General features: G+C 38.6%; 1 pseudogene; it reads left to right on the forward strand.

Moving 5' to 3' along the window:
• Positions 1-627: 627 nt before the first annotated feature.
• LOC139358143 (survival motor neuron protein-like) lies at positions 628-1445 on the forward strand (annotated as a pseudogene).
• Positions 1446-5001: the final 3556 nt, after the last annotated feature.

Raw genomic sequence — 5001 nt, forward strand, 5'->3', positions numbered from 1 at the left:
TATAGACATCAAGTGGAGACGTTTGGTGATCCTTTTAAAACACCTTTAAATCAGAAGTAACTTAGCATGGATGCCCTTCATTTTGAAGAAAGAGAAAATATTTGATGATTTGATGATTCATCAAAAGTTTGTTTCTATTCAACAGGCTTATTGTTGTGAGGGATTTCAATGCAAAATTAATAATCAGCCTTGGAAAAGAAATGCCGTGAATTCTATGAAACTGGGATGACTTAAAAAGTTCTATTCCTGCTCAATCAACTTACTGAAAATCACCAGCATCTTTGATCTACAGAAGGGAATATTTCCAAAAGCTAAGCGAAAATCTCTCTTTCTTTAGGTCATAAATCAACTCTGCAATCAAGACTATGGAGAATCCTTACAGGGCAGATGGCTTTGAATTTTATAAATTGGTTAGGTGTGGGGACATGATCAATAGTTTGATGATTTGACTAAGTAAAATGTGCTGAAAAAAAATCACCTGTAGGGAGGTCTTGGATGACTCTGCACATTCTTGAACCTGAAAATCCAAACTGTGAGTCATATTGAGACTAACAAAGTTAATATATGCCACCAAAGGAGAAGGCTATATCATCTCAGGGAAACAATTTTTGACTGTAGTTAGTATTTAGGAAATTATGCATTCGTTGAAAGGTAAAACTGGCAGTAGGCTTACGATGGCAATGGGCGGTGCCAGCAGTGGCTGTGGCATCCTGGAGCAGGAAGATTTGGTGCAGTTCTAGTGCAGCACAGGCCAGAGTGACGATTCTGACATTTGGGATGCTATAGCACTGATAAAAGTGGATAATAAAGCTGTGGCTTCATTTAAACAGGCTCTAAAGAATGATGACATTTGCGAAATTTCAGATAAACCAAAAAGCATGCCTAGTAGAAAACCTGCTAAGAAGAATAAAAGCCAAGAAAAGAACACTGCAACTTTCTTGAAGTAGTAGAAAGTTTGGGACAAATGTTCTGCCATTTGGTCAGAAGACAGCTGCATTTACCCAGCTACCATTGCTTCAATTGATATGAAGAGAGAAAGCTGTGTTGTGGTTTACACTGGATGTGGAAATAGGAGCAAATCTGTCTGATCTACATTATTCAACCTCTGTAGCTAATAATATAGGACAGAATGCTCAAGAGAATGAAAATGAAAGTCAAGATTCAGTGCTACTCCATGGAATTCTGGGACCAGGAAAGCCAGGTCAGGTCTAAAATTCAATAGCCCACCACCCACACCACCCCACTTCCTATCATGCTTGCTGCCTCCATTTCCTTCTGGGCCACCAAAACTTCCCCCACCACCTCCCACATGTCTAGATTTTCTTTATGATATTAATGCTTTAGGAAGTATGCTAATCTTTTGGTCCATGAGTGGCTAGCATACTGGCTATTATACAGGGTTGAGGCAAAATTAAAAAGAGAGAGGGTGCTCACATTCCAATTAATGAGTAAATATGCCATTATTATAAAAGTGAATCTTACTTTTGTAAAACTTTATGGTTTGTGGCAAACAAATGTTTTTGAATATTTTTAAATTTAAAATGTTAAAAAGTTGAAAGGTTAACGTAAAACAGTATTAAAGACATTTTGATACTAAAGCTATTAGATAAAAGGTTGAGCTACATCCCTACTAGAATTCTCATGGTATCAAAGTATCACCTCACCAAAAACTTACTGGTTGGTTGTGTGGAAAAAATATACTTTTACAATAAAGAGTTCCTTAAGCTCTGATGACATTTTACATCACTAGTAGTCAGAAGAAAACAGACATGTTTTCTGATCTGTGATGCAGTATGACCTATACATACTGCACTGTACACTCTATGACCTATGAAGTGCTCTGGCAAAAAACTTTAACTGAAATTTAGTCAAGCCTTTAGATCTAATTTCCTGTTTGCAGGAAATGCTGGCGATAGAGCAACAAGTTAAATGACACCACTAAAGAAATGATCAGACAGATCCAGAATATAGAATGTTGTAGAAGATAACTGGTCTCATTGCTTCAAAATATCAGTGTTGCAAAAAAAAAAAAAAAAAGTGGAAAGGGTAACTCTTCTAAAGTTACTTAAGAGACATCATAACCTAATGCAATGTGGAATCTTTGATTAAACCTAAGGGGCTGAGAAAATTTGAATATGGACTAGATTTTGAATATTAGACCATTATTGCTAATTTCATGAGCTGTGAGAAGGATGTTGTAGTTTATAAAAGAATGCCTTCATTTGCATACTTATTTAGGAATGAGGTGTTATAGTGTCCCTTAAAATGTTTTCAGATGGTTTTCCAAAATGCGCGTGAAGCCTATACGGCAAAATGTTAATGAATCTAACTGGTGTGTATGGGTGTTCAATGTGCTATTTTTTCCTATTTTCTGTACGTTTAAAAGTATATATATTTTTTAAATTAAAAAGGCAACACTGAAACAAGAATAAACAGTTTTCTTATACTAGAATTGCTACAAATTTGATTATGTAAAAGAAACTTGAAAAATTTATACTTGGTGTGGGTTTGCTGAATCAGGACAGACTAAATCTTTCAGTGCCAATAGTTGTCTTCTTCAGAGAAAATTTGACGGGTGCATTCTTCTAGTTTACTTTTATCCAGATTGAGTTGTATTTGATTTGACTCTTTCTTATATACAGTGCTTTAGAGAACTTCTTCATCTTTTTTTATTGATAACTTACCAGACAACCTAACAGGGTTAGGTTGTCTAATATAACATCTGCTTTCCAGGCAGCCATCAACACACAGAAAGCCTGACAAGAATCACTCAGGGACCAAAACATTCCATGCCACCAGTGTATAACCTTGTCCTTCATACACTCCCAACCCAGCCTCAGGAATACTGGCCATAAGGGAAAATTAGCCAAATGCTGGAACTGAGAATGAGGGTTTGCTCTAAGTAAGTAAAGGCACAGCTCTAAGTTCTTTGTAGTGCTCCACTACACACTGTTTCCTACAACTCCCTGATAAGAATTACCTGAAGCATGTGTGTTAAGCTTGCAGCTTTCTAGGCACAGCCCCCAGAGTCTGGGTCAGAAAGCCTGGAATGGAGACAGCCCTCAGGAATCTACATTTGCAACAAGGAAAACAGAATCCTGATAGCTAAGAATGCCAAAAGATTGTTGCTAGGATGGTAACCCCTAAACATAGCTGCACACTAGAATCACCAGAGGAACGTTCACAATTCAGTAGGACTTACTGAATAAGGATCCCTGGCAGTGGGAACCAGGACTTTTGTTTTTTACACTCCCACCTTGACTGCATATTAGAATAATCTGGGGAGCATTTGAAAATACCAGTATCCAAGGCCTCATGCAAAACAACTGACTCAGAACCTCTCACAGAGGAGTTGTCTGTAAAAGCTCCTTAGGTGATGAAAACAGACCACAGTTCAGCATATGGAAAACACTGAATTAAGTGCTTTAAGATGAAGCTGGGGTCATCAGCTTTTAATCTTTATTCTCCAAACCAGAGCAGCAAAAAGCAACTATACATCGACTTTGGGGCACACGTGGCTGGGCTGGTGCTCCAGGCTGCTCCCTGTGCATAACTTTAAATTGAACCATTGATTCAGGTCTCTCTAAAAAGCCTGTGAAATTCAGATCACATTAGAAAGTGTCCCATCTGTAATGGGAATAAGGAGGCTGGGAGCCCAGAAACGGTGTTCAGTCTGTCTGCCAGTTAAGGATTTCCATACAGCTTCAAAGAAGTTCTAACTACATGATGACATTGTTGCTCATGAGTGAAGAGATTCTACTACCAGCAAAATGGAAAGGAAATACTCCACACACAGCAGCTACATTTTCACAAGGTCCTCAGGATAATTGTCGGCACATGGTAGGCACTCAGTAAATATCTCATGAATGACTCCCATTACCGTGGATAAAACACGAGTCTTTTAAGATGTCTCACTGTGGATTTGTCTCCAACTTCTGAAGAAATCACCACCACAGTCATCATCATGAATTATGATATTATGAATAACTGCACTATGAATTACTGGAACTAGTAGCAAATTACTTTAATGTGGGCCAAATAAGTTCTGCTTAGATATTTAAATAGACTTTAAACATTCTGAAGGATGGAGATTTCAAAGCTGGCACCTTCCTATCTGTGGGGCATAATAGTGGTTCCCCAAAGATGACTACTTTTTAGTCCCCAGAACCTGTGAATATGTTACAGTACCTGGCAAATGAGCAAAGTTAAGGATTTTGAGCTAGGGAAATGTTCCTAGATTATCTGGGGGGTCCCAAGGTAATTCAAGTTTCAGTCAAAGATGAAAGAAAGACTGGACGTGGTGGCTCATGGCCTGCAATCCCAGCACCTTGGAAGGCCAAGGCAGGAGAATGGCTTGAGGCCAGAAGTTCAAGACCAGCTTGGGTAACATGGCAAGACCCTGTATCTACAAAAAATAAATTAGCAGGGTATGGTGGTGCATGCTTATAGTCCCAGCTACTAGGAAGGCTGAGGTGGGAGGATTGCTTGAGTCCAGGGATTCAAGACTATAGTGAGCTGTGATCATGCCACTGCATTCTAACCTGGGTGACAGAGCGAGCGAGACCCTGCCTCAGGAGAAAAAAAAAAATGATGGAAGACAGACACAGTTCAGAGTCAGAGAGAGTAGAAGAAGCTATGTTTCTAGCTTTGAAGATAGAGGAAGGGGCCATGAACCAAGGAATGCAGGTGGCCTCTGGAAGATGAAAAAGGTAGAGAAATGGATTCTCCCCCTGGAAAAGACACTGGAAGAAATGCAGCCTTGTTGACAGTTTGATTTTAACCCAGTGAAACTCACTTTACACTTCCGACCCCTGAAGTTGTAAGATAATAAATTTGTGTTAAGCCACAAAGTTTATGGCAATTTGTTACATCAATAGGAAACTAACATATCATACAATATTTAAGAGAAAAAAATAATTTGGAGAGTAATAGTGACTAAATTAGCATTTCTTTGCATTTCAACATAGCAAAGGGCTACATTTGTATCCTCTATAAGATGAT

This window comes from Macaca nemestrina, chromosome 14 (genome assembly GCF_043159975.1).
Source record: "Macaca nemestrina isolate mMacNem1 chromosome 14, mMacNem.hap1, whole genome shotgun sequence".
NCBI classification, from domain to species: domain Eukaryota; kingdom Metazoa; phylum Chordata; class Mammalia; order Primates; family Cercopithecidae; genus Macaca; species Macaca nemestrina.